The sequence below is a fragment of the Rhipicephalus sanguineus genome, unplaced genomic scaffold (genome assembly GCF_013339695.2).
Source record: "Rhipicephalus sanguineus isolate Rsan-2018 unplaced genomic scaffold, BIME_Rsan_1.4 Seq1148, whole genome shotgun sequence".
NCBI classification, from domain to species: domain Eukaryota; kingdom Metazoa; phylum Arthropoda; class Arachnida; order Ixodida; family Ixodidae; genus Rhipicephalus; species Rhipicephalus sanguineus.
In genome coordinates, this window is record NW_023614405.1 from 4,101 (window position 1) to 17,278 (window position 13,178).

The 13,178-nt window shown below is 43.9% G+C and overlaps 1 long non-coding RNA gene across 1 annotated transcript in view; it reads left to right on the top strand.

The window, feature by feature from the left end:
* The first annotated feature begins 3,445 nt into the window (after positions 1 to 3,445).
* Positions 3,446 to 13,178, top strand: part of LOC119376288 (uncharacterized) — a 31,963-nt gene continuing 22,230 nt past the window's right edge. Inside the window, exons 1-2 of the long non-coding RNA XR_005180544.1 lie at positions 3,446 to 3,543; positions 8,650 to 8,755. This is a non-coding gene — a long non-coding RNA (uncharacterized LOC119376288). The remainder of the gene's footprint in view (positions 3,544 to 8,649; positions 8,756 to 13,178) is intronic.

A 13,178-nucleotide genomic window follows, 5' to 3' on the forward strand; every position in this document is an offset into this window, starting at 1 on the left:
GCGTGCCAAAAGAGAAAGCTGGCAAAGATATGTCTCCAGCATAAATTCGTATACCGATGAAAGAAAGGCCTGGAACAGGGTGAACAAGATAAAAGGTCGAGAAACCCATCCTCTACCACTAGTAGATACGCAGGGCGACACTCTTGAAGATCAGGCTAATTCGTTAGGGGCACATTTTGAACACATTTCTAGTTCATCTCATTACTCGGACACATTCTTGAGGTACCAGCGAAGAGTGGAGCGGTTGCCTCTCCACCGGAAGGGAAATAAAAATGAACCGTATAACCGCCCATTCAACATGGCGGAGCTACAGGCTGCACTAAAGTGCTGTAATAAATCAGCCCCTGGAAAGGACCGAATAGTCTACGAGATGATCTGCCACTTACACCCTGAAACCCACAAAACATTACTGTCGCTTTTTAACTCTATGTTCTCTGCTGGCTATATCCCGACTGCCTGGAAAGAAGCAATAATAATTCCTATTCTTAAAGAGGGCAAGGACCCGTCCTCCACCAGTAGTTACAGGCCTATAGCTTTGACAAGTTGCCTATGCAAACTCTTTGAGAAAATGATTAATCGGCGCCTGCTCTATTTTCTTGAAACAAACAATCTATTAGACCCATTACAATGCGGTTTCAGGGAAGGTAGATCCACAACAGATCACCTTGTTCGCATTGAGACTACTATTCGCGATGCCTTTGTGCACAGCCAGTTCTTCTTATCGGTGTTTTTAGATATGGAGAAAGCATATGACACAACCTGGCGTTTTGGAATTCTCCGCGATCTGGCAGAAATGGGAATCCAAGGCAACATGCTAAACGTGATTAGTAGTTACCTGTCTCACCGCACGTTCCGTGTTAGAGTCGGTAATGTCCTGTCTCGTCCATTTACGCAAGAGGCGGGTGTACCACAGGGTGGTGTACTCAGCTGCACTCTATTTATTGTGAAAATGAACTCGCTCCATAGTGTAATGCCAAGCACGATGTTTTATTCTGTATATGTCGATGACATTCAAATAGGTTACAAGTCATGTAATCTCACTACCTGCGAACGACAAATACAGCTTGGCTTAAACAAACTGTCTAAGTGGGCAGATGAGAACGGTTTCAAACTAAATCCCCAAAAAAGTACGTGCGTCCTCTTCACAAACAAGAGAGGCGTGCTTCAAAGCCCTGAAATCAATCTACATGGTGAAAGACTATCTGTGAGCCGTGAACATAAATTCTTGGGGCTAATTTTAGACTCAAAATTGACTTTTATCTCACACTTGAAATATTTAAGAGCAAAGTGCCTTAAGACAATGAATCTGCTGAAGCTCTTGTCCCGCACATCCTGGGGAAGTGACAGAAGGTGCCTTTTGAGCTTATACAAATGTCTCGTACGGTCGCGCCTTGACTACGGAGCTATAGTCTATAACTCTGCTACGCCTAGTATACTGAAAATATTAGACCCTGTTCATCACATGGGTATCCGACTCGCTACAGGAGCCTTCAGGACTAGTCCGGTACAAAGCCTGTACGTCGAATCTAATGAATGGTCTCTACATTTACAAAGAACATACTTAAGCCTTTCATATGCCCTCCAAGTAAAATCAGATGTACATCATCCATGTAACTCAGTGATTGAGGACGTATCCACGGCCAGGCTGTTCTGCAACAAACCAGCTACTAGACGTCCACTGTCTCTCCGTTTGAAAGCAGTGGCAGAGGAAACGGGTGTCTCTCTTCTAGATAATGTCCTAATGGCCCCCACTCGGCTTCCACCGCCGTGGGAGTGGCAGAATATCCAGTGCGACATTTCTTTTATAGAAATATCAAAACGAGCACCTGAGACTCACATACGTTCGCACTTCCTCGAGCTCCAGGACAAGTATTCATGCGCAGAATTTTACACAGACGCTTCTAAATCACATGCGGGTGTTGCTTACGCAGCACTTGGATCATCGTTTTCCATGTCTGGTGCACTGAATCCACATACAAGTATATTTACAGCGGAAGCATATGCGATCCTCACGGCGGTTAAGTATATAAAGCAAATTAATGTTACGAAAGCAATTGTGTTCACGGACTCACTGAGCGTCGTTAGAGCTCTAATGAGCCTACGAAAACATAAGAACCCAGTCTGCAATGAATTATACAGCTTGCTATGCTCAGCGTATATGGGCGGCCAAGTCGTTATAATATGCTGGGTACCCGGCCACAAAGGCATAAAAGGCAATGTAGCTGCAGACGAAAGCGCCACCTCAGTAAACTTTGAATACACAGACACAAAAATAGCTATCCCTCCCACTGACCTGAAGCCTTTTCTGCGTCAAGAGTTGCGAAAATGTTGGCAAAGGAATTGGGACAGTGAAGTGTCAAATAAGCTACACACAGTCAAGCCAAGAATAGGGAACTGGATATTTGAGAAAGCAACAAGATATAAGGAAGTACTTCTTTGCAGGTTAAGGATTGGACATACTTATGGGACACACTCGTATCTACTCAATGGAAATGATCCCCCGAGATGTGACGGGTGTGGCGACACCCTTACAGTCCTTCATGTTCTCATCCAGTGCCCCGAAATAGAAACCCAACGTAAAAAGTACTTTCACATCGCATACCGTGAACACATCCCTCTTCATCCGGCATTTTTTCTTAGCAATGAACCGCTTTTTTATTCTAAAACAGTATTAAAGTTTTTAGAGGACGTAAACAAGCTACAAATAATCTGGCCTGGTCATCTGTGACTTCAAGTACCCTCTCGAACACTAATGCTTTCCATAGATTGTACACTATCATGTCATTGTAATGGAGATTATATGCACATAGCTCACATCATTAGTCATTCTCATAGTTTTATTTCTTGGATGACTTCCGCAAATCCACAGCAACCAGTTTTAGGTCCCTATACAACCACGTCGCATCTACCATTTGCAACTCATTGAATCATCACATATACCACTTTGTAAATCCTCTACCACATGACATGGCGCTCTTTGGCCATAACTGGCCCTTGTGCCATTAAACACAACACATCATCAGCTTATATTTCTTTGTGTTTATTTTTATGTGTTAGCTATATTATTGTGTAACCTATGCTTATATTGCTCTGCCTTTTTTTTTCTCTCTTCTACTTAGGAGAGTATTGAATATATGATACATTTTTATATCTATGTAAATTCGCGACTTTATAAATGCTGTCTGGTGCTTTCTATTTGCGTCTGTTACTTCATGTATATTCTTAGATGCTAGTTTCTCACTGCCTTAAGAGGATTATGGGCTTAGTCAAGCTTTTGAATTACTTTTTCTCACGTTTCTTTCCAGGAAAGTTGCTGGAAATAAGCTCGAATTTAACTGAATTGAATAAAAACATTTGTTGTATAAATTTAAGCCTGCACTTGCACTGAATTTTAAGCCGATATATTTGTTACATTTGTACAAGCTGCTTGTTGTCTAACATAGGACATTGATTTGCAGTTGTCCAAGGCATTGGCAGCAGTCTGCAAAGACGTCTACTCAAACAAGTTTACTCGTTCTATTGCCCAAGAGCTCTGGGATCTCTGTGAGTGCTCATGATTATTGTATTTCGGTCACTCTCCTCTTTAATTTTTCCCACCTTGCCCAGACGCGTGAAAAGAAAATGTCCCTATACAGTATATAGGTAGGGCTCTGTGTTTTTGGATAAATTTGAAAAAATCCGATAAATACTCACCGCTAAAATTTTTGACAATTCAGATTTATTCGATGAACTCCGACTTTAAATGGGTATTTTCAGCGTTCAAAAGGTATGTGCAAAGCTGAGAATCATCAATCGAACGGAGCGCACTTTATTCAGCGGCAGCAACCTTGTAAGGTATGCTTGCACCTATTACAACAAGCTTTAAGGTTGTTGTACGAACAAACGTAGTTGTATTGTATTCAATCATTTGTGCTTGTGTGTATATGTGTCTGTGCCTTCAAACCTTCCAGACATCTAATATACACTTAGTGTGTTCGCATGTTTTCGTGTTCAGATATAATTTCATATAAGATTTCGGAGTATTGAAAATAATTATAATAATAGTTCCTTTATTTTTCATCAAGAAGATGAGGGAGGCTGGGAGAAAAGGCTGACAAGCAGCTTGACTAGCTCCGGCCCCGCAAAAGTACATTTTGGCGAGTTTACGTCAGTGCACATCAACAGCCTTATTAACAAGGTAAATAAACAGCAAGTGAAAAAATTAAAGGATTGAGAAACAAGGTTATCAGCAACAATGCAAGCCATTTTCATTGGAAATAAGATTAATAAGTACACACTGCAACAACTTATAACGCAAAATTAAACACTGAAGTTCGGAGAATTGGGGATTTACGAGAAATAGACTCCGATAAATGCCAAATTTACTAAAAAAAAAAATAAATTGCGGAAAACACTCCGAATTTCAAGAAAAATGATCTCCGAAAACACGGAGCCCTATGTATAGGCAACAAATTATAGATGTGGCTGAATGCTTTTGTTTACAACTCAACACCAGAGATTGTATAACAGATTCATTTTCCGAATTTTAAGTAGAAAAGGTACTAATAAAACCTGGAAATATATGGCATGCAGAAGAAGCACAGGCTTGTGTGACAATTAAATAAGCCTACTTCAAGTTTCATCATGTAGAAACTCTGTATATTTTTATTCTGTTTCCGTCCGGTAAGCTTTTGTTTGTTTCATTGGTCTCATTGTGTTTTTTCTAATAAACTTATGTGGGGTGTTGTAGTATAATACCTAGCTGATTACTGCTGTTTTTAAACCTTATACAGTCAGACATGTGTATACTGAACTCGAAGGAGATCGTGAGCTAGTTTGATACAGTAAAACCTCGGTGATACGAATCTCGCGGGGTTACCAAAAATATTCCTATCACCCAAAATTCGTATCACCAGAAAACGTGGAAAATTAGTATGCGACACAAGAAAGTTGGCATATGTTTTGATTTAGTGTTTCTCAGGGCCGCAGCGACGTCATGAACAGCCCTGAATGATTGCCAGTAAAGTTTTTAGATGTCAACGATCATACTTGTACTCGTAAATATACGGTGCATGCGCGCGTGTGTAATTAATGAGCCAGATGTGCTGTGCCCCTTGACCGCTAGTAGCCCCTTCCTAATCTTACTACGCTTTTCTGCATGATGCCAGAGTACTGCGGCGAAAGTGACTTAAGCGCTTTGCACACGATAAATAGAGGCCAAGCTCCTTCGCCAAGACTGTCCGCTTCATCTCTTGGGGTTCTTCGTCTACCTTTAATGGGACTTCATGACGGACCCGCAGCCCAAGTTTCAGTCTTGTTTCATAGAACGTCTGATTGCAGGGACATGGCTTGCATCAACGTGGCAGGCACGTGTTGACGCAGTACAAAGACGCTGCTGCCTCGAGCACAGAAGCACGCGTCAACACGTCGGGAAAAAAAAAAAAGTGCGATGTCAACGTCATCTGTAACCTAAACGCGAAGGTGCCTAAAGGCTTCCAAGATTCGCGCGCACTATCTCGGAGGCAACGATGCACCGTTGATGGCCGCGCCTGCCCGAGCCCACGCGTGACTGCTGCGTCTTCCGTGACAGCGCAGGCATCACCTGTTCGTACCTGTGCGCTAGCGTACGTTCGTATCAAACATCGCAGGGTGCAAATCGGTTTGCAACGACCATACTTCAATACATTGCAGGCTAATGGACCTTGGCCGGGACCACAGAAAAATTCGTATCATCCCAAAATTCTAACGAGCCGTGATCATCGTATCACCGAGGTTTTACTGTATATTGACAATTTAAAGTATCAGATATGCTTTTGTGGAGCTTATCTGAAAACTTCACACTTCTTGGACAGTCTTTCAATATCGTGAAAAATGGAAATTTATTGGTTTCACCAAGGCCATGCAAAATGCATATTGTTTATTTTCATTTGCACCTTTTTGTGGAATGCATGTATCAGACGAGGAGGCTTTTCATGTTCTTGAGTCAGGGTGGGGTGTGGGGGTCCTTTTTCAGATAACAAATGGCCTCATCTACTAGTATGTTCCACTGCATTACATGACTGTCGTACAGTGAAGCCTATGAAAGCAACTTAGTCATCTCAGGTGTGAATAAAAGCCTTGCAGTGGAAGCAATCCGTATTTAGACACACGTATCTTGCTCATTTTTTCTTCATTTCACGCACTGCCTTTCAGATTTAAGGCCTTGTTTGGCAGCATCTGCCAAAACAGTGCCTCTTTGTGGATTTGAATATTTCCAATGACACAATTAGTGATTGGGGCTGTTAGAAGCACAATCACAGGGGTGCCGCATGGCATAGTGTTTGACATTTCTTTCTTTCTTTCTTTCTTTATTTGTTTCTTTCTGTGCAAGTACAGAAAATGGAGCGAAGGCAAAAGGCTTAAAAGCCTGACAAAGGGCCTTTGCTCCAGGTGCAGTGAGGCACGCAGGCCGTCATAAGCACTTTGCAGGATACAAATAATAGGAATGAAAGAAAAAATAAAAAAGGTACATGTGCAAAATAATGTAACAAATGCAGCAATAATAAAGCATTATTTCTAGTATGGAAATGTATACACTACAATCAAATGTGGAGGTAAACAGGAGTTTGGTGTATGCATAATGCAGTGTTAAATTTTTCTCATGGGACTTCCAAGGAGACGTCACAGCTTTTTGGTGTAGAGAATAACTCAGTATATATGGATTTGACTGCATTAATCCTTTGTGCAACAGTGAGACACATACGTCCCACTTTTCTGTCTGCAGGAAAAAATTTTCTCCCACATCACCCATTGCAATTAGCGCAATGCTAAGTCACTCATATCTTAACCAAGTCTTCATAATTCCGAGGAAAATTCTTTTACCATGCTTTCAAAGGGTGGAAGTAGTGTTAAAATGGCGTTGAATTTCAACAAATTTTTTATGATGGGTTCTGAATTTTCCTCTTCTTCAGATAGAAAGAACCTACCAATCTAAATGCCGGATAATTTCCTCTTTTTCTGGTTTTTCAGAGAGGCAATTTTAGCTTCCAGTCATCGCGTGTTTTGGTAAATTTGCGCAATAACTTGACCGATAAATGCATCGAAACACAATTCCATGTGAAATTGCCACGCTCATCCCTCAGCGTAATTGCGGATATTCGTGCATGGAAATATTTTTCTTGATATCACATAACTCTTGAAAAGTAGGCACATATTCAGGGACAACAGCCGTACTCGACTATTTCGACAGCCAAAGCAAGGACAGGCAAATTGACAAAAAGATGGTTGGTGCATGCAGTGAAGTAAGCTTACAGGAACAGACTACGGCGCTATGAAGGCTTACAAGAGGCATACGTGCAGGTGGTGTTCTACTGCTGAAAATGAGGTCTGCACAACATTCCTTAGCACAACTTGAGAAGCGATACCTTGTGCCACTTGCTTCGGTCGTTTCCATCTCAAATACCCGTTGATGAAATCGCAAAATGGTGCCGTCATGAGACAGTGGGACAATGTTTTCCCACTTTTTGAAAACACTCTCATGAGTCAGTGAGACATATGTGTCCCACTTTTTTTCAGTAAACTACTGGCTTGATTTTGATGAAATTTGTTTTATACTATTTCTTTGTAGTTTATATCAACGTACCAAAGCCGGTTTTACATCATCGTGTCAAAAATATAGGCAAACCTACTAAGGGTTAATATATAATGAACTAAGCTCTCAATGTGTGTCTTGCTACATGTAGAGTTTCTTCCATTTGGTAGTTGTTTTAAAGGGACCTACAACCAATTTTTATCATACCTGTCATTTTTAGTGCTACGGAAAGCTTACCGGGCGGAGTGTCTGATCATGGAATAGTAACGCGGAAAACACCGTAAAAGATTTATAATCGGAATTTTTCTCTCTGCGGTGAATGCGAAGTCGTACACACAATGCATGTTACAAACAGTGGACAATGAGCATGGCAGCGGTTCATGTTTGTGTGCTGAGGCTTGCCTCTACTGGAACATGTTGAGGCATGGCACGTGCATGTGGAGTGCACACATGCATCACAGCTCGATGTGTTCCACTAGACGCCGCGATTGCAGCACTGCTTCTCTGTGTACTCCTTTTATCTCATATAAGCAGCACGGAACAGAGTGGGCATGGATAATAATATGCATACTCTAATTTTGAGCCCTTATTCTGATGTGCATGAAAGTGTCAGACTACGTACAGCAAGGTGAACAACTCCATAATCCAGCTCCAAGGCTCTTCTGCTAGGCTGCGCGACATACTGGTTTTTTTGGTAACATTCAGATGCGATTTAAAAATATAAAGCCTTCTCTGATCGCTCAACGAATACCTAAATCAGTCGCTACAATTCACGGTCTTTTCATTTGCACCAGGATCTAATCACACGTTCTGACCAGTTGTCGGTCGGGTTAGACTGCGCTCTCAGCTGTGAAAAACGTTGCATGTATGGAAAGACATTAATAAGAGTGCTTTATCATGTAGCGTCTGTTTGGCTTTTTTATATACTTAAAGGGGAAAAAAATACTTGCTGTTCTATTTGATATTTCGAAGCTTGTTTTTTTTGTAAATGTTTATGTTCTTGTTTGTTTAAATGTTGTAGTAGTGGTTGACATTCACTATATATGTTTTCTTTACTAGTTAGTCTAGAATCAACATTGCTTTCCATGTTTATTATGCAGTACTGTCAATGCTTGTAACATCAGAAAGCCAGCAGCAAAAAAGGACTGCTACGGGGGCTGTCAAAGATGGTGCCCAGCGAGACACTGCCACACCTACCTTAAGCAGGTGAGATTTTGTCTGGTGAAAGAGCAATTTGAGAACACCAAATTGCATATTTATAGGGTAGGGTATCTTATGTGTTAAAACACCATGTTTGAATGACAGACATGTTTGTCGAATGTAACTGTTTATAATGTACTAATGGCTTATAAGCAACTGTGGCATCATTGCATTTTTCATGTGCTTGAATACAAAATGCCTATTAAATAGTTCTGTGCAATGCAAACTGTCCCTGGGCTACAGTAAAACCTTGTTAATATGTATGTGCCAGGAATGTTACATGAACACACAACGGTAGCATGCAGTAATCACCAAGGATTAATTCGCATCTCCTGACATGTGTTGCTGTTACCAACGAAGAAATAAATGTGATTCCACAGTTAATGTTGGCTAAAGTACCAAATCACAGAAAAAATTCCACCTCTGGTACACAACCTTGTGATGGTGTATGGTTGCAATGCCAAGGAGCATTTCGAAACTATGATAGGGAACACTCAGCAGCTGATATGGCAGAAGGGTGAATGGATGACTTGCCTGGCCTTCCCTAATGCATGTGTGCGTGTCTACACAGTGATCTGCTACTGAACGAAAACCGGCACCGTTTCATATAAACGTGGTATCTGCTGTTGCGGGGAGCTAATTGTCCCTAGCCAGTTGTGTGCAGCACGTCACATACTAAGTTCATGCTATCAATGCCAAGGTGCTTGCTGTACCACATAGGCACATTTGCCATGGGAATGTTCTTTGTACCCACTCCGTTCCTGACCATGCATAGGTGCTGTCGTAACTTGTGTTGTATCGGGTTCGAACAGAAAACGAGACGGAGACACAGAGTAACAGGACTCCCGGTGCGTTGTGTCACGCCCATGCGAGCGCCCCACAACGTCTCTTTATTGAGGCTCTCAAACCGTTTAATCCCACATCTCTTTTTCCCCCAAGCGGAAGAATTGGTCAGTTCCGGTACCTGACGGGTTTCATAATGCGTCAACCATATCTTGAAAGCACGTCCTTTTCTTCACTCAAGTCGGGGTCAACGCTGTCCTCTTCATCCCTTGATGTAGCCACCGTTCCTGGTGTTTCTTGGTTTGCTTCCACTTGGTCACCTTCGATGTCTGCGTGATCTTCCCTAGTTGCCGGGGCTGGAATCAAATGGTGTGTGTTCCGAACGAGTTGTCTTCGTGGAGTATCGACGACCCATGATCTTGGATTGTCGTTCTTCTTCACGAGCCGGCCTGTAGTGCCAGGTATTGTCACCCATACTGGACTTCCTGCGGTCATTTCGCTTCGATCGCTGGCTTTGTGCCTAATGTTGTAGCTTTGGGTTTGCTTCCGCTTCTCTTCTTCCATACTCTCTGCAGTTTCTACTGGGGCTCTCGAGAGTGCATCTGCAATCCACATCTCTTTACCTGGAACATGCTCGATGGAGTAGTCAAAACGCATGAGTCTCAGCTTGAATCTCTGAATCCTTGCTGGAATTCTGTCTAGTTCTCGATCGCCTAGCAGTGAGATCAGAGGTCTGTGGTCAGTCTGGACAGGAAACTTCGTCCCTACAAGGAACTTTTCAAAGCGTTCGCATGCCCATGTAATAGCGCATGCCTCTTTCTCAATCTGAGCGTATCTTCTCTCCGTTTCACTCAGTCCTTTAGACGCAAATGCAACTGGCCTTTCACGACTGTCCTTGTCTCTCTGCAACAACACAGCACCAAGACCGAAAGAAGATGCATCTGCAGAGACTATCAGCTGTTGTTTGGGTCATACACAGTGAGTGTCGCTGCTTCTTGGATGTCTTTCTTCACCTGTTCAAATGCCTGCTGCTGTTGAGCATCCCACCTCTACTCCATGTCCTTTAGGAGGAGTTCCCTGAGGTGTCTCATCTTGTCGGACAGGTTCGGTATGAACCTTCCCACTTTGTTTGCCATGCCAATGAACTGACGTACTTCTGTTACTGTGCGTGGTACCGGAAAATCTACCATTGCTCTCACTCTTTCTGGATCAGGTTGAATGCCCTTCTCACTGAGGATGTGACCCAAGAATTTCACCGACGTTTTTGCAAACTCGCATTTTTCATTCAAAGTCACCCCTGCAGCTCTCAGCTTTGACAGAACTTCCTCCAGCCACCTGTCATGTTCCGGAAGCGTTGCTCCGAAGACCAAGATGTCATCCATATGACCCAGAACTCCTGTCATGCCTTCAAGGACCTGAGTCATCCTCCTCTGGAAATGTTCAGGCGCTGAGGTTATTCCAAAGGGCAACCTTTGAAAGTAAAATCTTCCAAATGGTGTTATGAAAGTTGTGAGCAATTGCGAATGTTTGGAGAGCTTCACCTGCCAAAATCCGGCCTTTGCGTCTAGTTTCGTAAAGAACTTGGCTCCTGACAGTCTTCCTAGTGTTTCTTCCACTGAAGGAAGTACCAGCTTCTCCCTTTCAATGGCTCTGTTGAGGTTAGTCAGATCTACACAAATTCTGACTTCACCATTCGACTTGGGTACAACTACCATTGCTGAACACCATGGAGTTGGCTCTTCCACTTTTCTGATGATGCCATTTTTCTCCATCTCCTTTAATTGGGCCTCCACCTTTTCAAGCAGCGGCAAGGGAACTCTGCGGGAAGTACTGACGGATACTGGTCTGGCCTCTGGCTAAAGCTTGATATGGTACTCTCCTTGCATTTCTCCTATCCTGGCGAACAATTCAGGGAGCTTCGCCTGGTACTTTTCTCGGGAAGCTTCTGTGACTTGCTGCAGAAGTTGCACAAGTTTCAAGCCTAAACTTGCTCGACGTCCAAGGAGAGCCTCTTCTAAGTCCTCTACCACGTAGAGCTCTTCACGGAAAGTGTTTCCACCACACTTAAGTACCGCGTGAAGCTTGCCTACTACTTTGAGTGGCTGTCCCCCGGCGCCATATAGTTTTGTCGTGGTCGGAGTAACAGTTTTAACAGCAGTCACACTTCCTGCCGGCACTGCACTTACATCTGCTCCAGTGTCTATCTTGAAGCTGATCTGTTCTCCACCGACATCAATGATTTTTCTCCACGCCTCTGCTGTTTTGTTAATACGCAGGGCTCCCAAAGTCCACACCTGCTCTGGCGCAGCACCTTCTTTTACTTCTCTGAGCGTTTTTGATCGGCACATCTTTTCCCAGTGCCCTTTTTTCCCACAAGAATGGCATTTTGTCTTAGAAGCCGGACAGTTGATGCGGTCATGTTTCTCATGTCCACCACATCTGCTACAACCATGGTGCCCTTTTCTTTGTGTTGAAGGACGTTTTTGCTTGAGCAGCTCTGGAGGAGCTCCTTTACCGGCCTTTCAACAGACGCTTCTCCAGATAAGAGTTCCTGTCTTACCACGGCTTGCTGCTTTCGAACCGCTTCTGTCTGGCGAGCTTTTTGTACAGCAGTCTCCAACGTGAGATCTGGATAGCTCTGTAGCGTTTCCGACAGCTTTGCATCCTGTAAGCCCACAATTAGTCTGTCGCGCACCATTTCATCTTTCAGTGCTCCGTATCCGCAGTGAGCTACCAATCTGTGCAAAGCAGTCACAAAAGCTTCCACTGTCTCTCCAGGCTCCTGCCGCCTCTGATTGAACCTTGCCCTTTCGTATATTATGTTTCTTTTACCGATGAAATGATTTTCCAGCATGTCAATCACTTTCTCAAAGTTCTCCAGCTCTTCTTTGGTTAGTGTCGACGCCGCTAGAATATCTTCCGCGTCTCCCCCGAGACAATAAATCAAAGCGTCTACTTGAGCTGCTCCGTCTTGCTCTGCCAAACGCGACACTCGCCTGTAACGCATGAAGCGTTGCCGCCACGCTGTCCACTCTTCTGGCCTCTGGAAGTCCAACGGCGCCGGTGGTGCGAACCCGACACCCAGCGGCATCTGCTGGGGCCCACTCATTGCCATCGTGATCTGTCCTTGACCGTTGTCGTTGTGGTCACTTGCGGTGCGGTCGTTGCTCATGCTCACAGCAGTGATGTGATAGCTGCGCCAATTGCGCCAAACTGCGCCAAGACGGAAACCTGCTACATCCTGCTACATCTCCGCTGTTCTGCGCCAAAACTGCGCCAAACTATAAGCACACTAGCGGAAAAACGTGCGCAGCGCGCCGCCGCCGGCAAAACGCGACACTCCAAAGCTACCGTGCGGCAAAATTTTCGTGCCGCGAGAGGAATGGGTTCGTGCATCACTTTTCGCGACACGCTGCCCGGCGCTTTCTGGGCGACCTGACCGGACGCAGATTGATGGGTAGGCTAGTTAAGCGCTGGTTTGGCTTGCTCAGGCTTTTGGGGGCCGACATAACCCTCTTCAGACTGCTGTAAATTGGTGTGACCCCCCAAAAATGCACCTTGAAAGAAGCGGCTCACCGCGAACTGGTGTGACCGCACCGCCGCAGCAACACAGAAGTAAAGTTTCAGCTGTTAGTACAGCGGCGTC